Below are 22,507 nucleotides of genomic sequence, written 5' to 3' on the forward strand. Positions count from 1 at the left end.
TAATCCAGGGGAGAAAAATCAATGGTTAGCAGAAGAGCTCTTAATTTACATGCCAGACAAGCTGAAAGTAGAAAGATGGTCTAAATGCTGAGTTGCTTTGTTTAACAAAAAAAAAAAAAAAAAAAAGTATGTGGCCCTAAGTTAATTAAGTCATACCAAATGATTTTGGTTGAGATTCTTGATCTGTGTCAGTGCAGTAAGCTAATTCACTGCATTCTGATTTCAAATGATGGAAGAGATTCCCATAAACAGAGTTAAAATATAATAATATAAATGGTGCATTGCACACAGCTTTGCAGCTGCATTGTAGCCATCCTCACAAAAAATACAAAATATTCCCTACTTCTGAAAAAGACACAATCCCTTCAAAGATACTAGGGAAATCATATCTACTTCTTAATATCTTTCAACTTGATCCCAAAAATCAGTGGCTAACTCTTCTTTCTGCTCATTCAATAAAATGTTCACACATAAGTCGCTCCAAAAATAGTACCTCCTTTTTATTTACATGAAAAATACAACAAATACAAGGTGGACAAGAACACTATTTGACAGAGCACATTTCCAGCTGCAAATCACTCTTTTCAACTATTACCTCAACCACATAGCTGAAGCTATCATGATTCTCTTCATTTCATGGTGAATATATATGGCTATCCAGAATGTGGCTTGTCTTCTGCAGTGCTGTTCCCACTGCTGAAGAGCATCATCCAGCACCTCGCTGCTTGGTCTCCATAAAAAAGCAGCAAGCATCAATGAATGTCAATGGGTGTCATTTTTTTCTGCATGGAGGAATTCATACCTTTGCCTTATATACACTTTCACATCAGACGTCATCATGTCAGATTGCCCCTCTGCTGTCATCTGTCATGTGGCATAAAACATAACAGAATATTGGTGAGAAGGTTCAACCTCCACTGCTGCACCATCATAATCTGCCTCTGATATAACAAGTCAACATAATAAAATAGGAACTTTCAGAGCAGCCCTCATTTTGTGGTTGAGATTTGATTATGGGGAGCAATGGAAGAACACTGGATGTTACACAGCTGAATTTAAGCAGACTTTCACTCAGTCTCCCAGAATCTACTTATAGCCAAATTTCCAAGATGTAAACTTTTATGATGACCAACTTTTATGACCAACAGCTGGATTGCCAGCAATGGTCTGTGGTACAAAGCCTGGACTGATGCCAGCCACCAGTTTTGTATGTCAGAGGCTGACACTAGGGACAGTACTGTTCAACACTTTTACTGAGGAACCAGACAGTAAAATTGACTGCTGTCTTGGCAAGCTTCTGGATGATATCAAATTGGATGTTGAAGCCAACATTGTGAAGGACAGAGGTCTCTAGGAACTGAAAATCCTGGAGAAATGGGCTGAAAAAATTCCTGTGGTTCAATAAATTTGAGTCCAATATCCAGTAAGGTTAACATCATGCAGCAGGACAGACTGTAGGCTAACAAAATCAATGACCATTAGAAGTCCCTGTGCTATGAGTCATTCCACAGTCTTCTTCAAAAGAGGGATTGTGATTAGTAAGAAGAATCCGGCCAGGTGTGAACAATCTCTGTCCCCACCCAGATCACTAGTTCTCACTTTACCAATTCAGCTGCCTGAACAGATTCTGCCCTTTCAAAGCATGCTTATATAAGAATAATTATCCCCTAGGTACAGTGCAACTACTAGTAATAACAATTAATGTGGTTAAAAGGCACTGAGTCACTGCCAGGCTTTCTCTTTGTGCAATGTATAGAGTGTTACGAACCTCTGCTTTTTATCAGGAAACAGATTGTATCTGTATGTTGATTATTGCAACTGATGGGTGGTAATACATACTGCACTGGATTTTAACCAGACCATGAGTGTAATTACACCTGTGACAATTTCCTGTCATGATTGTAAGGCCTTATTGCATTCAAAATATTGTGTACAATGCTAGGTAACAAGAACAGTTACAGCTGATAGGCTGACACCTGGCTTTTCTGTGGTTTATATAGTAAGCCTGACGTGAAAATACGTTTCTGGGTTCAGCATCTCTCCACATCCACGTCCAAAGCATCATTCTTGAACCACAAAGTTGAGTTCCCTTGGTCCAGAGCCAAGATAATAACAAGTCACTTTTCTTCCACCGTGTTTGCTCAGCTTATTCATAGCTGTCTAACACCAAACCCTAATCAGGTGAGCCTGGTTCGCATGTCTGCACTGCATCTTGCCTAACCAGGGCAAGGCTCCACCCAGATGCTTTTACTTCAAATGAAAGAATATTTCATTTCTAATAAAGCAAAATGCTGTATCTTAATTCCACATATAGAATGTAAGAATGTAGTGTATGTAGGTACACCATATAGTGTTAAATTTCTGGGATTTTATTTTTTTTTTTTAATTTCTTTGCTTTTCTTTAAGTAATCAAAATCTATTTAGGAAAAATTAGAGGGAAAATACTTTTCTCTGCCTGAAAAAAAAAAAATTAAAAAAAAAAAAAATTACCTCATGGCAACAATTTTAATTCATACCTTTTAGACTTTCCTTCTTGAATTATCTGACTTTCAGCCAACCCCTGTAATACTTTTTCACTTTTAATGAGATTGTACTTTCTAGGAAACACAATTTGGATAAGAAATTGACTGAACGATTTAAAATTAGGTGGTAGAAATACAGTCACAAAAAGAGCAACATCATGAAAGTCAAACATCTGTTTTGTTGGGGTTTTTTGTTTGTTTGGTTGGTTTGTTTTTTTGACAGCAGATCTTTTCTGTACAACTCAGTCCTATTCACTGGGATGAAGTCCTAAAGGTATGTATGGATGTATGGAATCCTGTGGGGTTTTTTGTTTGTTTTGTTTGGTTTGTTTTTTTGTTGTTAATTCACAAAGGCAGAGTTTCTCATAAGGGCATGCAAACAACTCAGAGGCTTGTGAAAATGCATCTGTGTCTGTTCAGGGCAGATCAGTCATTTCTGAGTAGAACTGCATAATTTTATTTTTTGTCTATTTGTTGTTTCTTTATTAATTGCTGTTTCTTCATTAAAACATTAATTTTGGCAGAACAGAGAAATTATTGTGCAAATAATTGTGTAGTTAAAGTATTCACACTGCTTAAATATACTGGGGGAAAAATGACTGAGTTAGGAAGAAAGATACTTGCTAAAATTTGCCTGTTAAGTTTAGGGGAAGGCCTTTTAAAATTAATACAATATTATTACAAAGAAGAAACTAAACCATAGACCTCAGACATCAGAACAGATCTGAATCCTGTCATATTTTAAGACTGATGATTGTTTAAATATTCTACTTTCTTAATTCAAGATTCAACAGATAAAAGTGCAGAGTTGTATCTTCAATTTTTTTATGAGGTCAAGACAGGGATGAGAGTATGTGTGCTAACACCTAATTCTAGTTCTTAGGGAAGTCTAGATGTGATTTTCAGCTATAAAATATCCTTTAAATGACAGTATTTTTTAAAGTACCAGTGAATTTAGTAAATAATTTGTTACACGATCATAGAAATAAAACTTCCCATAAGTGATGGAATAAGAGTACAACAGTAAGTTAAAGTCCTCCACAAAGATAAGTCCATATATCACAATCTCAAGGGTTATTGTAATTGCTATTGAAAACTGGGACATTCTCTTCAGGCTTGGTTAGGTATCATCAAGTTCCCCACTGCAAAATAACATAGGCTTTACTGAAAAAAGAATCAGCCATTGATTTCCTCACCAGCCTACTGTGTGGTGAACTCACCTTGTCAGCTATATACTTTCATCAGAAACACTTGCCCATTCTATAGATATTGATCTGTCATCTAGTGTCCATTCCATTGCTGTATTTGTGGCTAGGAGTACAAAATCCTTACCAATCCAGAAATCATTCTCCTTTTGGTAATCTGTTAGTTTTATATAAGAAGGACTCAGGGCAAAATCTGCACTCATAATACAGCTTTAACAGTAATCTCTTTCAGTGTCCAACCTTTAGGACCTGATCAAGACAAATGATGACTTTATGTATATATAACATGCATAATATTATGTATGTATGTAATAAAAAAGCCCCACTCCCTTAACCTGTCTTAGCAGCAGAGGTGCTCCAGTCCTCTGAGCATTCTTGTGGTCCTCCTCTGGAACTCCTCCTACAGCTTCATATCCCACATCTGCCTTAACGCAGCTTCTAGCAAGATCTGTTCCATGATCTTCTCAGACACAGAGATGAGACTCACCAGCCTGTAGTCCCCCAGGTCTTCCTTTATCCCTTTCTTGAATATGGAAGTGATGTTTTCCTTTATCATGTCCATGAACTTCAGCTGACAGACATAACTTTTCAAATATGATGGAGAGCATCTTGGCAACCACATCATACAGAACTTTCAGGATGCTGGGATGCATGTCATCTGGCTTCATTGAGTTGTACACATTCAGACTCATAGGGTAGTTTTGGACATGCTCTCCTAAAGCTCAGTAACTTTTGTGGGAGGCAATAGCTTTTGTTAATATGATTTGAGGGGTTTTTTGCATCACTATTTTGCAAAATAACACAACAGCCAATCAGGACCAGAGTAGTTATCTTCCAATGAGATATGCCATGAATTAAACTAAAATAAAACAAAATTGCTTGTGTCAGTTCCTTGCTTACGTGCATTAAATTACCTGTGTGCTCAAGAGCATGCAAGATCACAGCATTATAGGGGAAAAAAAAAAAAAAAAAAGTAAAATAAAAAAGTAAGAAAAAGAAATGGAGAAATAGCATATTTAAAGTCAAATATTCTTTTTTAAAAAGTTTTGTCATATAATTCTGGTACAGTGATGCCTGACATGATAATCTTGGGATTCTTTTTATTTATCTATTTTTATTATTACAAATAGTAGCATTTACAAATAGTAACATAATGAATGCAGCTGGCATACTTGCTCAGTTGGTGATGGGAATACATTCTTTCGGTATTTTTACTGTCTTCTAAAATGCCTTTGAATGCTGGAATTTGAAACTAAAATAATGAGAGGTTTTCTTGGCAAAACCATATTTTAAATAAGTAATTAGATGCCAGTGAGGAAACATCACTTCTCAGCTAGTAAATCAATGGCCTTTTGATTCAAGCTTCATTGAAGAAGGTCATGTTATGTTAAGGAACAGTAACTATGAGCATCTAATAAAAGCCACTGGTGTCTCATTGGCTGAACTGGCAGCTGTGGAAACACTGACCTTGCAGCAGAAGGTGAGAGCACGGTGTGGCACCCTCACAAAGACTTAGCCATCAGTAGGTTCATTCACATGAATGTTTTATTGCTTACTTCAGCAGCGTTACTGACAGGGGCAACATTACTCATGTGCCTAACAAGTGAAGAACCACATTTTCATAACCCAGCTCACACTTTGCGCATAGCTAACAGCCTGCTGCTTGGTGTGCAGTATTTTCAGCCTTTCTTTTGTTCTCTTTTCTAAAATACTATGAAATATCAGTATTAATTTGAAAAACTCCTGGTACAAGAAATAACTTTAAATAAAAGTATCACTTTCAATGAACAGGACCATGAGTTTGCTAGTACATAAACACAAAGCTAGGCTAAATGTCAAGTCTGAAATTCTCCCATGGAAACTCTTTGGTTTCCTTCAGTGTCTGCCAGGCTGGAACCTGGGGGTAGATGGACCAAATTTGCCTTCACTGATGCCCCCTTTCTGATAGGAGCACTCAGAGTGTTTAGTTGCTTTCTCTTTCATGGCATCAGTCTGTTTCTGTGATGATAAGTGACTGGAAAGCCATCAAATCTGGTAGCCAGCATCCACGAACTTCTCCATTATGAAGGAAGTTCACCCTGTTGATATCTGCTGTAATTAACCTATAGAAAACTCAATCAAATGACATGGTGAAATTACCGAGAGAATTCATGTTGATTTTCTGGGACTTCAGAGCACACAGTTAAAATGCTTTAGTACCCAGAATAAGACTGTCAAATGACATACTCCGGCAAGTGCTGTTAAGACAGAGCAAATGCTGCTTGCTACCGAGAGCTGAAACAAATCTTCCCATCAAATTTAATGGGCTTCAGATATAAACCTTTCTGCAATGGTTTCCATTTCAGCTACTGAAGGATCCTGTCTCATCTCAAGAGGCATGGAGTACCTATTTCTTCTCACCAGTGTAGATAAGAGAGTGAAACCATCCTCTCCTCTCTCTCCTCAATAGGAAAAATATGAGTAACACTGAGGAAATCACAGTGTCAGAGCTAGCACTTCTCCCATTGTAGAGCAATATAATTCCCTTGGCTCCAGTGAACTGATGCTCATTTACACCAGGCAGGCTTTTACCTAACCAAAAAAAGCTCCTGCATATGTTCACACACAGACACATATATATACAAACAGTCCTTTGTAAATAATATGCTAAAAACAAATCCCTGTGCTGACATGTACATTTCTATAAGCCTTCCTCCACTTTCCATACAGATATGCACATTTAGTTATTGTTTCCTCATGATGAGTTGTACATAGAAAATGCAAAGCTCAGGCATTAATAATAATCATAAAAACAACAAACCCAACAATAATAATAATTATGGAGCCAATTCCATATGATGGCAGCAATAACTGGGTCTGAAACCCTGCAAGTGTAAAAGTCTTGTTTGTTTTATGAGCCTGCACGCTGTGCTAGTCTTAAAAATAAGAAATGTTCTTTCCGGCTCAGATTTCATAAAGAAGAAGAAAAAAAAAAAAATCATATCTTTAATTAAGATTTATGACATTCAGTAGGACTCAGCGAGGATAGAAAAACTGCTTCAGAGTGTAAAAAGTAACAGTTAAAAATGGGGAAATATGATTAAGTGTCTTTAATTCCTACTGCCTCCTTTACAGGTTTTCCGATGGCCTCAGGCAGAAATAGGCACTTATTGTCTTTAAAACAGCATTATTCTTGGCATAAAATGTTTATGGATCAAGATGAAACTCGTTCTGAGAAATAATAACGCTGGCATGAGTTGAAAGAACCTTGCCTTTGGAGGAGAAAAAAAAATTAAACATATATTTAGTTTAATGAGAAACTGTACTTAAAGGGAAACACTTTAAAAAAAGACAGTGAATTTCATGATGAAAAATATGGTTTAGACATATAATACTTATGAGACTGTGATGATTTGCATCTCAATAATGCAAAGTTAAATTTAAATCCCAGTTCAGCCTTCAAATGGAGATAACTATGACCCTTAAAACAAGAATGAGACATTGCAAGGATCACCATTAACTATTTCTAGGCAACTGTGTTGCCTTGGGCAATGAGAAATGATGAAAGTTGAAATCCTTCAATGATTCACATTTCTAAGCATTGGCTACATATATCTGTAGATTAAGCCACCAGAAACAGCAGTTGCTCAGAACTATGGACAGTCAAATTCTGGGCTGTGGACTTGCAATCATACTTTCAATGGCAGACAGACAAAAACAGGCTGAACATACAGTATTAAATATACAAACCACTCACTTAAACTTTCCCATATCTGAGATATATCAACAAGGCTGAGGCCTATATGGTCTCAGGTGGTTCTCAGGGAAAATCTTGTGAATCCATGCATCATCTCTTTTGTCAAAACTTGGTTTCTAACACAGCCCCACAGTCCAATTTAATCTCCAGTGAAGGGGAAAAAGTGACAAGAGCTTATATTTTTGATCCTGTAGTGTTAAGTGTCATGAGAAACCTTGCTCACTTGAATATGATTGTTCTCACAGCTGCATGCTGAGCAATGTGAACATAAAACCTGGATTAAAATACAGTTAATCTCAGCCAAACTGAATTCAACATAACTGTACCAGTAGGACTGATGAAGTGCTAACCAATTCCTTCTTATCTCACTGAATCTTTGAGCTGTAAGTGGTATTAATGTACCCTGTGATGTCCTTCTTTGTTACAGAAATGTGGTGAGATACTGAAATGTGGTGAGATACTAGCTTAGGAACTGTTAACCACATTGCAGTGAGGTACGATGGCAACCTCCTTGTTGTGATTGGGTTTTGAAGTTGGGTTTATAGCTGTAATATAGAACAAGCCTCAGGGAAATGCAAAAAATATATATATAAAAAAACCAGCAAGCAGCATATTTTCTCACATCTGGAAAAAGTGTGTTCCATTAAAAGTGTTTCATGCAAGTAGTTAACATCTAACTTCATTGAAATGACACCATAAAATCCTAAGGAATAGACTACATTCTTTTATGGCTTCTTTTCCTAACAAATAAAGGTGAAATACACTGCATACTCAATTACATTCCCCAGGAAAAAGACAGCCTGAAGACTATTTTCTATCCTAAGACCAAGACCCCAGAAAATGAAGTCCAATTCTCTCTATGTAGATATGCTAAAGCCTACAAGGACTCCATCAGATTTAAACAGGGAATCACATCTCAAATGATCAGTATCCCAATAACAGTGAATGCTGTCTCGACAGTTTATTTTAAAAAAGTGTCATGGTTAGGGTCTTCTTGAATATATTTCATCCAGAAGGCAGTCTGGGCTGAACCTCAAATGATCAGTCAGGTACATGTGTTCTGAAAGTTCAGGTCACCTTTTGTTTGAAGCTTCACAGCGATGAAAAGAGATATAAATGTAAATACAAATAAAAATTTAAGATTCATTAGCATAGAGAGATGGAGATCATGATCATTAAGACCAGACACAAAATCTCAAAATCATATTAACATTTTGCACAAAATGGTAATTTTGGTGTTTAGACTGAAAATTAAAGTGCCAACAGTGACCATCTCCCTAATGAATAAAGTTTCTGCAGAGTGTGAAATGCGTGTTGTGCTTACTAAGTAGGGCTCATCTGAAGGATTGTACCCACAAGGGCCATTCAAAAACCCTGAGCAGCATCCCAGATCATGATTACTGATTCAGTTATTATTGCCTTTTTCTGAATGAGTAATTCAACATTTTACTTTACTTTTCACCTTCTCTAAATCACTCTAAGTCTCCAAACACTGCCTTTAATCTTGGTTGTAAATGTGCTGAGGTCTGTATTGAAGCTGCTTTTCATTATGTCCCTTAGAGCCTCCACAAGTACAAGTTGCTCAGCACCTAACCCTCAGCTGAAAATCAGATATTTCACATTTGCAAAGAGACATTCATCCCCAGAAAGAAAGAAGGAAGTGGGTGTGGGCTTTGTTCTAATCTGCAGCCCAGTCAACAGATTAAACTTTCTACACTATAAACCCGACCCTGAATGTTTCACAGTGAATCTGAATTCTAGAAACAGATTTGGGGAATCCCAGGCAACTTCAGATTTTCACCCTTCAGAGGTACAGGAGGACAAGTAGCACCAGACACAGCTCTGAGTGCTCTGTAGAGCAAGACATTGCAAGAAGATTAATAGAATTGACCTCTGCCTCTGTGGCATATCCCACTCTAATTTTCCTGTGGCATTTTATTTTTCTTTCCCTCTATGACTTAGAAATATTTGTAGGTAAACTTTTTGAATTCCCCCCAATCCTCCCCCCACCCCAGGTCTATCCAGTGAGCTGGTATGGAAGTACACAGCATTATATTTTTGCTATAAGCTAAAAATACAAGGGGACTACAAAACAGCCCTGCTCATGGGCTTCTGCTCATGGGCTTCTGTGATCACACATCTGAGGCAGATCATTAGCATTTTAAGGAGTGGGTGATGCTTCCAGCCTCTCAGTTAAAGCACTGTAACATTAACTGACAGCTTGTGGGAATCAAGGCGTTTTCCTTACATATGTAAAAATGAAAGTCATGTAATAGTTACGAGATCTGCACTCCAGGGGAAGTGGGCGACATTAGCACAGGATAATCATATGGCTGAAACTAGCAGCCTTATTATCTTCTCCTTCAGGGCTGGCTTCTTTGGAGGCAGAAATAATGGCAAAATCATTGCCAGCAACCTCCTGGTATATTTTTACAGGTGGGAAGGGGTAGAGCTCAGAGCTAAGTGGGCATTAATTTGTTATCTACAACAAGTGATAGAGGGAGATAAAGATGCTTTGGTCTGACAGTCTCATGGTCATATGGAAGTATCTGCTGGGCTATCCTACTTCTCATAGGAAGAGAGAAGAGGGAATTATTATACAGTGTATCTGTAACACAAGATCATAGATATTTAGCTAAAACATGATCAGTTTGTGAGTTCATATTTTTGCGAAATAGGACATTTCCACACTCCAACACTACTTTGGATTACTTTCATTAACATATAGCTGTATATAAACTTCAAAAACATTTAAGAATTTATGACTGTTCTCTTTTAAATCTACACTTTGAAAAATCTACATTATAACTATAGAAAGCTATTGCTTACCTTATTTCACCTTTCTGTTATATTCATACATCCTTTCCAGAAGTCATTACAATTTTCTATATTTTTCTCAGGAGATTTAAGTCTTGATGAGAAGAAGCCATCAGGTTTGGTGCTAAGGTCTCACCTAAGATGATTTAGAAGTGCACTAAAATCTGGTCCAGTGTTAACATTTTACCCAAGAGCAGGAAGCCATAGGTGTATATCACAAATATCTCTATCATTTCATGATGGTATCTGCTCTCAGCTTTACTCTCTAAACTTGTCCATGGGACAGGACAAAGGGGAAGAGTTCCAAACTTACAGAGAGGAGATTTCATTGGATATAAAGAAGAATTTTTTAAATAACGTGTGTAGTGAGGCACTGGCACAGGTTTCCCAGAGAGGTGGTGGGTGCCCCATCAGTGGGTATGTTCAAGATCAGGAAGCAACAGACTCTGAGCACCTGAAGGAGCTCTAGATGCCTCTGTTTATTGCAGGGAGCAGGACCAGATGGCCTTTAAGTGTCCATCCCAACAATTCTATGGTTCTATTAAATGTTCAGACCAAAGATTATGGAGCAGAGATGTATCTTATTTTCTACTCATTTTTAATTTACCGTCTTATGCTCAGAACCTATTTTGAATCAGCATGCTTGCACTGAGTGACTTTATTTTTGTACGATTTTTTTTTTTTTTAATTAAAAAATTTCTTCTCACTCATTTTCTCGATGTGGAAAAAACTGATCTTGAATCTAAAAACATGGAGTCACTAATATATAAGCTAAGAAACATGCAAATAAGCACACTAGATACCATTCAGCCATCAGATGAGAAAATTACTTTCAAAACATATGATATATGTGTGCTTCTTTTTCAGTAATATTTTTTTTTTTTTTCACTATTGGTTTATACAAGTTATTTATTGTTTTTAGCTTGTCTTGAATTTCCAGTTAAGCAGATCGAATACATACAACTCTGCTCCACAAAGACTATTCCGGACATGGCTGCTATTACCTGTTTCTCTGTCTTTACTAGCTTGCAGGAATGCTAAGGTGTCATTCATTTTTCTTTCTGAAACAAAACTATACTCTATCAGCACACAGATACACACACACACAAGTATAAAATGTATGGTTATAATTACATGTTGGTCTCAGTTGACTTTTTTGAGAGATTTACATCTGTGTTGGAAGTCAAAATGGAATTACTCTGATACTGTATCTTGTTTACATTTGCAGACCTATAAAAATAGGAAGAAAGAAAAAAACAAAAAAACAAAAAAAAAAACCAACAACCTTCACTTTCAGAATTCTGAAATAGAATTATACCAAAATTACATTGTTATCTAAAGAAAACTTGAAATTGCATGCTTTAGGTGGAATGAATTTGCGTATTCCATATCTGAAACCCAAATGGAAGACACTAATATCTCCTAATTAAGATTTTGCTGTTATGAAGTAGGAGCTGTAATGAACAGGATGGTGCTCATTTCTAAATGGAGAACAAGAAGACTTAAACAAATCATAGAAGTGATCTGTTGTAGATTTCAGCCTATACTTTCTTCTACCATTCTGAATATTCTCCCTATGGAAGGAAGGGTGTTCATTTATCAGTGATATATGGCATGACAGATATTCTGCAAGCACTCAAAGAAATGAACTTGTGTTCACTTTTTTCCCCAGAAAGGGATTTTGTGCCACAGAGGACCCAAATAGAAGGATAGTTCCTCCTTTTTGCACTCGCTTTCAGGAAGTTTCAGACTGTTGAAAAGCAAACCTGGAACATAAAGTGACAAATGGTCGCTGAAAAAACAACCACCATACAAATAGAAGGCTGTTTATAACCTATCCCTTCCCCTGGAACTGCCTTGTTTATCTGGGCCTAAATTCAAATCCTTTGAGGCATTGATTATTACCGAAAGCAACCCTCAAACCACGTATGCGGGTGCAGTACTCAAAATTCACACTCTGTTAGTTAATTAATTGAGTAATGCAATCAGGAAGCAGTGAGACAACCCGGTGACGGAGGTAAGTAATACATTCAGTGTGTGTTTTGAAGACTCAGCAATGAATGTCTTTCCCAGCCTCTGTGTGAGCTATTCATTACTTCACAGGTTGTTTTCAGTAAGGAATATATGTGAGAATGTTGTGATTGGCTCATAAACATTTCACAAACCAAAAAGAGCAACTCATAACCAAATAAACCTTACAGCTTGAATTATTCACTCAGCTCTGTTATTTTCTATTAAAAACCTTTATGAAGCTAGGATCATTCCTCTTACATATAAACAGCTTACAACGTGCTATTTGGTTTGATTTATTTAAATAATAAAGAAAACTTGGGAGAAAATTAGATAAGGAGAGATCAAGAAAGTGTGCCTTGTGATTTATGGTAACCAGAATTATGAGATTCTGTTCAACACACATCCATACATCTAGTGCAATATATTCTGCAAGAGGATCACTCCTAACCCCCTGTTGAAGTGTCTCTGGCATGCTATGCTTCCCAGCCTGGGTCTTGTGCTTGAGTAAATGATGAGTGACATTTACACAACGCCTTTCACCTCCAGATCCCAAAGCACCTGACAGATTGTTCAAAGTGATTACAGGCTCTGGGCCAGGTTCTGCTTTCTGATGAATCAAGGCAAAGGGAAGGACTCTGCCATGGCAGCCTGGCTGTAACTTCAATTACATTACTGCAGCTCCATTGACTTGACCACTCTGGTTGTATACAAAGGTCGTTTTACCAGTTTGTGAAACTCCACCAGTCTTATTACTTTCCACTTCTGCCAGGTGAGTACATAGATTTTAAACATCCCACCCACTTTACATATTGCTCATGGCTAAGAAGCAATAATGGCTCTACTTCTGGGGAGTTAATGATGTTTTACTCAACATTAATCCAGCTTAAAGACTAGAAGAATCTTTGGGAAGAACAATGATTTAGGGCTGGAGCCCAAACAATTCAGAAGTCCACTTTATTCTCAAAAAGATGTGGGCCCATAGTCCCAGAAGCCTCCAAATAATGCAAGTTTCTTCTCCATCAGAAGAAATAAATCACAGAATCACAGAATTGTGGGGGCTGAAAAGGACCTCCAGAGATGGTCATGCCCAATCCCCCATTGTCACAATGCTGCCAGAATCTCAACCAACTCTTCAAGGCAGTACTGCCCAACGCTTATGACCAGCCACTCCCATGATATCCTGCACAATCAGTTATGTCTTTAAATATTTTGATTTTTCATTGTTCCCATGGCAGATACTTATTCAGAAAGTGTCTTGCATGAGCTGGGAGAAGAGCTCACACAGGTAATTAGAGATGCATGTGCAGCATTAGGCTGTGCTGCAGTGGCTTTAAGTATGAAGTGATATTAGCAAGAATCTGAAGATGCATCCAGCAGAGAATTTCAGTGCAGGAGGTTGGAAGAGGAAGGTAGTAAATTTGGAAGTCCAGGCTGCTACTAGTGGAAAACCTGCGCAGGAAGAATTCTGTAGAGGAAATCATTGGCAGCATGAAACATGGAGAAATTCTTCTACTGACACTGAGATTTGAAATTTAAGCTGTGTTGTCTTGAAGACACAATAATCTATTATTTCCATCTATACCATCACAGATCATGCCTGATACTAGTAGAAATTCAGTAATGTTAGCAAAAAAAAAGCGGACCTTATATATTAACAAGACTCTAAGTGTATGACACTGGTATCAAGCCACCAGAAAGAAACAAGTATTCATCTAGCTTTAGAAAGATCACAGTTTAGGGAGTAAGATGCAACTAGAGATGTGAATGAAGGTACAATCATCTTACACAAGCATTTGTAAGGCTCTCCATCTTTCAACTCACCTGCAGGAACAATTCACCACGATCCCAGAGATGAATCAATGAAATAAATCTTCTTTTGTTCTTTGCTTTTTTTTTTTTTTTTTTTTTTTTTTTCCTTCAATTAAATGACAGCTAGGTGGAAAATGTATCTGATTGTTTGTGTAGGACAAAATGCATGACATAGGAAGGGAATGATGAATGATGCCCAGAGCCATGTATCTCCGTGATCCAACAGAAAGAGTACTACAAAGTAGTTATCCTCTAGGCTCGTTCTTGAAAGGATTATTTATTATTCACTGCAAGACATCATCAAGACTGTATGAGTAAATACTTGCCTGCTAATATTCAACGCACACATTAACTATTGCTAATCACCATTGCTCTGTGTGTGACAGGAATTGCTGTCTTTGTTACTCTGATCACTGAGAGATAAACACTGCATCTGAAACCACACTTGCTTACGATTGCTGAGTGTTTTCAAACAGCTGCAAGAGCAAGAGCAGAGATGGCCAGATGTGGGTTTTAATCATTTGGAAGCAAATCTCTTCCTAGGGGAGAGAGAAAAAAAGGAAAAAGAAAAAGAAAAAGAAAAAGAAAAAGAAAAAGAAAAAGAAAAAGAAAAAGAAAAAGAAAAAGAAAAAGAAAAAGAAAAAGAAAAAGAAAAAGAAAAAGAAAAAGAAAAGAAAAGGAAAAGAAAAAGAAAAAGAAAAAGAAAAAGAAACAAACAAAGAAAACAAAACAGTAGTAAGAACAAAGGATCAACACTAAAGGGAGAAAGAACCTCAGCAAGATAAGGGCGGATGGCAGATCCCCTTACATGGATGTCTATTTACCCTTAGATGCTACCACTTAATAACATTGACGGAGGAATAGTTAACAGAAGCAAGTGATTAATTAATGGGTCAAAGGCCATTTCCACTTTGTTGCTTTTACTTACTTGAGACCAGATTGAATCAAATAGGAGAACCTAGGAGGAGACATCCCAGAGAAGCTGCTAATTCATGTACTTCATATTCACACCATGTTCTATTAAAAAATATGTTTAGCAGGAAGGAATGAAAAAAGCCAAGAAATCTATTGTAAAAACGGGGTCTCCTGGCTTGCTTTCCTAGAAGATTTGATTTTTTCAATTGGAAAGACCTTACTGAGTCTAGAGTCCCTCAGCTCCAGCAAGTGAAACAAAACAGATGTTGCTAGAACCATGTGTATTACATTTGACAGAGTAGAAAGCTAGTCCAATTTCATATGAATATGTACCCAGGAATAAAATAAATTGATTTATAGCATTTGCTATAAGACAACATCCTCTATTCTACTAATATGTTCTTCCCTCTTCATGAAACATTGAGTTACAGGGACGTTTCTCTGTGTTGCTGTAGATAGTATTCTAAACTCAAAAAGTTCATAAGCTTAGCTGTAATGTAGGACTAATTTTTCCTGCTATTTAGATTTCTGGATCAAATCTGAGCAAAATGAAGTCCTGTTTCTATTGGCACTGTAGTGATACATAGAAAACCTGTTTTATTTACAGACATTAGCAAGGTTTGAAATACCAGTGTTTTTGCTTGATATAGGATGTACTCATGAATTCAAAATCCTGTTTTCTATATGCACCTTTCTAGGGTAACTTCATGTCTATGTCAGTCCAAATAGAAATCTCAGTTTCAGGTATACTCAGAAATTGAAATCTTCATCTAAAACTAAATGATGTGGTTTGGGGCTATCTTCAAGTGTTACAGGATTAGGGCACTGAGAGTACATGTTGCCAAAGCAAAACATGGGAGGTATGGGAAGCACTGAATATGAGAGCAGAAGTTAGGCACATTTGAGCCAGGTTCATCAAGAAACTTACCGGTGTCTCTCAGTTGTTTTGCAGGTCCATGCATGCAAGCAGCCAAGCTGCTGCTGAAATTATCTTCCACAACGTGAAGATTGCTCAGTCTCAAAGTTCCAATGAAAAGTATGAATCGCTGAAAAATTGGACAGTATGATCCCACTGAGATTTAGCTGTGCTCTGGAAGGACTCATGGTGATTTTGTTTTATTGACTGTAAGAAGATGCAGTTCATTGCATGCAATGCTTGGATATTCCAAATCCTATGCTGATAGCAGAAAGATGAGTTACAGACGAGAAGAAGGCCTCCATGGCTTATTCTCTATCTCTGTCAAAGATTTGCTGTCAGATATAAGCAAGTCCAGAATAGACTACTTAGTTCTCTTTACTCCCATGTTACAATTGAAAATAATGCATTTATCTGCATCTATTTAACCATAAGAGCTGTGGTAGTCAGGTACACTACCATGAAAACCGAATACATCTCAGGCTCCAAGACCTGGATTCAAATCTGACCACATTCTTTTCCAAACTTTAAGGGACTTATGATTCACTGGAGTAGCCAAAACTACTCAGGTTCACTCACACTGAAAGGTCTCAGACACTTCTGATCCCCAAACTGCACAAAAATATGCTTTAAGAATTTGGAATTTCTTCTTCCCTCTCCCCTCTCCTACTCACGCCTTTTTTTTTCCTCCATTTTCTTTTTTTTCCCTCTTACAATTCACAGTGTAGATAAAGACTTAAATACTTCAAGGAATAATGGGCTTAGAGGTTAACAATATAACAAACCGAGTTCAGAAGGTTGACTACACTGGGGCAAAATCCTTAGTCTAATCAAACTGTCTAGTAGATGTGGTTTAATACTGGTGTGTCACAATGAAAAATCACTTGAAACTTAACCTGAACCACCAACCAGAATAACTGGAGATTCATCCATGAATCTGTTTTATTAGTGCTGCCTCATCTTTTTTTCATCTAGTTTGTTTTCAGACTGGTCCAGATCAGTCTTCTCCTTGAAGAAGATTTGACCTTTTGGTACCCAGTCTCTCGGCAATTACTGCACCCAGGAAGCTCCCAGTATGGCTATTGCTGATGTGTAGCATCATGCTTTTTAGTGACAGAAGAGGACTTAAAGTAATTTCAAAGAATAGCGAGTAAAGATTTAATCTGATAATTGTTATATTATCAGTATCTAATTGATTCTGTAGTAGAAAATGTAATTATCCCACTCAGCCCCAAGAACACAGTAAATATTGATAGGCTGTTTCCATGAAGCCCCAGTGTTTGAGACAACGTTGTCACAGGGGCATTTGTATTTAACACAGAAAAATATTAGTCATTAGAGGAATGGTAATGAAATGGGGAATGAGGATAAGTGTCTGAGTGAAGCAGATCAGCAAGACTCAGCCCAGAGTCATTCTGGATGTCCCTTCTCCTGAGTTTTGACAGGAGAGCATTACAAACTGGGAAAATTGAGTTAGATCAGGACTTATCCATCAAGAAAACTTCAGGTTTTCCAGATCTGGATGTGACCCATGCAGCTTTTCATAGCCTCTTCCACTCCCAGCTTCCATGCCAGAGGCCAGCAGGAGCCTTAAAAAGTGAAGACAAGGTCCTTGTCATTTAGACAAGGAACATCTACCTACATAGTAACCCTGTTCACCACATGCAGAATGTATTGGAGACTGAGCTCTCATCTGTGAGGATGGAATTTCTCCTGCACTTATGGTAGGATGCTAGGGATGGTACAGCTCTGCTTTTTCCATGACTTTTGGGTTCAGCAGATCTTCCAAACAATACATTTTGCCTGCAGCTGTAGCAATGCCTTGCAACAAGGCATCTCTGACTCCAAGTGATCGCAGCTGGTGCATCTCTTTGAGATGAATTGGTGAAAGACAGAGTAAATGACAGGTTACTTCAATGCAGCTCTTAGCAAGAACTTAGGGAGATTATTAGGAAGAAGCTGGAAAGACATCACTGGAATCTGTTTGTGGAACTGACAACTGAGCATTAGTTTTCTTTGACAACTTTTAATCACTGTGTTTTCTACTTATGCAAATTTCAATAATACTCCTGATGCTCTGGATTTCTATAGCATTTGAGTTTGTGGCAGTGACATGAAGATTCAGAGCTGGATGCTCATCCACTGCTAGCCTGTTCCTGCATCGAAGATATATTACTTTTGGTGGTGACATGCATTGATTCATGTAGTACACATGCCATCAGAGCACACATTCAGAAAGAAACATACCACAAAATGCTACTTAGGGAGTCTCCACTCTAGTTTCTGTGTGGTTTAGGGTTTGCTTACACTGTAAATCACAGGTAAGACTCTTCACTATGTGCCAAAAAAATGCATAGGGGCCTAATTTATCCTGCAACAAGCTTTCCCTGCTGTGAAGAACAGAGTAAGCCTGTGCCTGCTTGCAGTACTGCACAAAAATACTGATGTATGTGTTTAGACGCTCATTTTATACCCACAAACTTTTAAGAGAGGGATCTTCATCAATCTAATTCTCTCTTGGTGATACAATAGTCTTCATATGCCTGAATTATGATGCTGATATTGAAAAAAGGATTAAAGCTGCTAAGTTCCTTTGGCAGTCTTGAAAATGCCATGAAAGATCTTTGCATAGACACAGAGCTTGATGAATACGTTTACTTGATACAAAGACTTCTCATGAGTCACATGGAAGTTGCTTGTTTATTCCACTCTGGCTCCATCATGGGATTAGTTCTTATATTACAATTACCCATTGTTTGCCCAATTCAGCCTTCCATCGGTTTCTTTGAAAGATGATTTAATAAGCCAAGAGACCGCAATGCTGTCAGTAGCTGTGGTGCTATTAGATCATGCTGCCACTAATTGAGTCTTAATATTTCCCCTCACCTAAAAGAATGTATTGTGGGTAATTTTATCTTGATATTCAATTTAAACTTTCCATCTCATTACTCCTAGCCTTACCTACTTCAACCACCCTAAATGATTACTCTGCCTGTTTTCACCCATGATAAAGATGTGGACAGTTATCATATTCCACCCTCTGCTTGTCTGGCTGTAATTAGGCCAAGATGTAAAGTGATCTGGATCACCCAAGGTCATCAGTTTGGCCTGAAAGAGAAGGTCAGAACAGGGGAGGGGAACATTACTTAAGCAGTGATAGCAAAGAGCTGGACTGCAAATAAAAGTGACTCAAGCATCTGCAACCGAATCTATTTTAATCTGCTCTACTCTTCTTTATACAACCTTTTTAATAACTCCCTAGTTATTTGTACTGTTACTACAGTACATATACTCAACAGTGAGGATGTCTGTGTGGTCTGAATTATACAAGATTTTTCAAAATGGAATATGAATTTAATTTTCTTCATGTGACAAAAGAGCAGTGTTACAAGGAATACCCACACTGCCAGATACACACAGCCTCAAATTTAAGTAAACATTTTGACTCAAGACTATATTCCAAGACTGGCACCAAGGACTCAGGTAAGATTCAAAGGTCTACATCCTTCTTTGCTGTCTGAAAGCATCATCATGCAAAATATCTCTTTGCCATGCCATTAGAAGCAGTGTCTATCACAAGGGGGAACAAGATGGTTGTGGAGCTGCATTTTAGCTTGGTGATTGTCTATGAAACACTACTCTGATTTACACAATAAGCACTTTCCAGCTACATCATGGCATAGTCCATGGTTTGAAATATGGTGCCAAAAGCACATCACTAGTTCCTCAGGAACTAGATTAGATTATACATCTGAAATGATACAGGCAGCTGAGGACCACTTTCTTCTCACAAGCACATGAACAACCAACATGGGAGTCAAGAGTTTCAGCAGGGCTTAGCTGTTCACTGAATAATTATTGGAGGTAACTTAATGAGATGACCCCCTCTTTAGAGATCTGTTCCATGATTATTCCTTATGCCATATAACCTGCAGCCTGTTGACAACACTAGGAGAATTCAATGCAATGATCCTAATAGAAACTGCAAAGAAACTGCACGGGCAGTGGAGCAGAATGGAAACACCATGGCCCAGCTCCGCAATATCATCACAGGGATGCAAATTTGGAGATAGTATGGATCTGATAAACAGTGAGCAGGTTTTCCTTTTTTCTTCTTCATTCTTTTAATGTTTTTCGTGTGATGAAAACATATCCCTAGGTGAAATTTCACAGAATCACAAAATCACAAACTTGCAGTGTTTAGAAGTGACCTCAAGGGAGCACTGAGTCCAAACTCATGCTAGAGCAAGTCACACAGGTAGGCCTTCAGATGGATCTTGAATATCTCCGTAGAAGGAGACTCTACAACCTCTCCAGGCTACCTGTTCCAGTGCTCTGTCATGCTCTCTGTAAGGAAGTTCTTCCATATGTTAGTATAGAACTTCCTAACTTTTACATCGCTGCCCCTTGTCCTAATGCTTCATACCACTGAGAATAGCCTGGACTCATCTTTTTGCCTCCCACATCCCTTTAGATATTTATACACATTAATTAGATCCCCCTCAGTCTTCTTTTCCACAGCCTGAGCAGACTCAGGTTACTCAGCCTTTCCTCACATGGAGATGCTCCAGGACCTTTACCATCCTTATGGCCATCTACTGAACTCCTTCTGGGAGATCCCTGTCTTTTTTGAACTGAGAAACCAGATTCATTATTAACTTTGCTCACTGTAATCTCATTATCATATCAAAATACAACTCCATCCCAAAGACTACCCACCTCCAAGTTGTGACCACCCACAGCAAGCATGCACTCTGATTTATTTACTTTTTAGCTTGTAACTTTAAAAACAAGCACAAGGACACCTGCTGGGTAAAATTCATGCGCTTGTCTACAACAAGTGCTTCTGTAAGAAACTTAGAAATTTCTATGCAGTTATTCCATAATTCAGCAAGTTAGCAGTTGGCTGTATTGTTCATATTCTTAATATTTGCACGTGCTCTGCAGACAGTGCAATCAGCAGCAGCGATCTAAAAGAATCTGCAATCTGTTGCTTCAATAAACAGCAATATTCATTAATTTAGCCAAGAAAGTCCTCATGGAAGGCAAGCAAACTACTTGGGGCTGGAGGAGGGTGGGCATATGAGCTCACTGAATGCAATTAGATTAAAGCTTACTGTACTATTTCTGCATCCATAATCACAAATGTTCAATACACTGGACACAACTGGACAAATGCACCGAATTGGGCATCACTCAGAATCTAAGCCCAGCCACTCTCAGGCCCACTGATATCTGAGGAGAAGCTGGAACACAGAAGGGTGTATTTTCTGATGAACTTCCTTAGCCTTCAATGTAAAAACATGATGTAAATTTAGTAACAGGAAACTATTCAGTACCTGTGGATTGAGGTAATGACAAGTGACTTTGTGTGGATGTTCAATAGCAAATCCACAATTATTCCTGTTTTCACAGATGTGGAATTGCAGAGATGTTGAATGCAACTCTACTCCTGCTCCAAAATTCCTTATTGCCTTTTATCATAGAATCATAGAATTATAGAATCATAGAATGTGGAAAAGGCACACAGGATCACCCATCATCTTTTCTTCCTTCTCTCCCTAAAGTTAAGATTATATCCTAACAGATATGGGACTGTGACAAGCAAGGGTACAAGAAACATATGCAACAAGTACTTAATTAATAAATTAAAGATTAAAAAATAATGTCCTGGTCTTTTGTATATGGAAATTATTCCTACTGCAAGCAACAAATACATTAAAGCTGTAAGAATGAAGAAAATTAGTGAATAGATGAGAAGCCTCATTCATCACTAACCTGGGACAGCCAGGAAGGGTGTTCAGTCTTAAAAAATGTCCTTTTTCTTGATGCATCTGCACCCATAGGAAATTCCACCCTTCTTCCCACAGGATCAAGGCACATGGTATCATATGTTTGTCACTTCCAGGATGGATTACTGTAACTCCTGGCATTTGATGACGAAGGAGAAAACAATGTACAGGGTGCAGCTGATGCAAACCACTTCTCTCTGCTTCCTGCAGAGGTTAAGTAACCCTGAATTACATGAAGCTCTCTACTCCAAATTACAATGACAGTTTAAATTCTTGATCCTAATTAGATCCCAATGACATTTTACAGAGTTTTACAGAGAGGTTTGGCTAACAGACCAAGAAGTTGACTGCATGTAAATCCCAGTGTAGAACATAAACTGTTCATTGAAAACAGATACCTTAAAGAGAAACTCCCAAGCTTTGTACTTATTTATTTATTTATTTATTTATTTTTACAGTGTATACTCCTACAGAGGTCTAAATCAGGAAATGAATCAGTAAAAAACCTGGGTTCTAAAATGCTACTTATAAAGTGTGAGGATAAGAGACACTATGAAATTAGGGATCTACTTGCTCCACTGTGGATCAAAATGAAGGCCCTCCGTTTTGTTCTTCACAATTGGATTATCTTTATGCAATCATAAAAGCATAGGATCATAGAATGACTTGGGTTGGAAGGTTAAAAGTCATTAATCTCTAATCTCCCTGCCATGGGAAGTCTTGCTAGCCACTAAACCAGGCTGCTCAGGGCCTCATCCAATCTGGCCTTGAATGACTCCAGG

The 22,507-nt window shown here is 37.9% G+C and overlaps 1 long non-coding RNA gene across 1 annotated transcript; it reads right to left on the minus strand.

Annotated features, from left to right (window-relative positions):
* Positions 1 to 537: 537 nt before the first annotated feature.
* On the minus strand, positions 538 to 21,831 carry LOC107325908 (uncharacterized). Its single transcript, XR_014939686.1, has 4 exons — positions 21,712 to 21,831; positions 15,946 to 16,063; positions 4,215 to 4,586; positions 538 to 864 (listed from the first exon to the last, which is right to left on the minus strand). It is a non-coding gene; the product is annotated as an uncharacterized LOC107325908 (long non-coding RNA).
* Positions 21,832 to 22,507: the final 676 nt, after the last annotated feature.

Source organism: Coturnix japonica, chromosome Z, assembly GCF_054131305.1.
Source record: "Coturnix japonica strain WE chromosome Z, WE-NBRP24, whole genome shotgun sequence".
Classification (NCBI taxonomy): domain Eukaryota; kingdom Metazoa; phylum Chordata; class Aves; order Galliformes; family Phasianidae; genus Coturnix; species Coturnix japonica.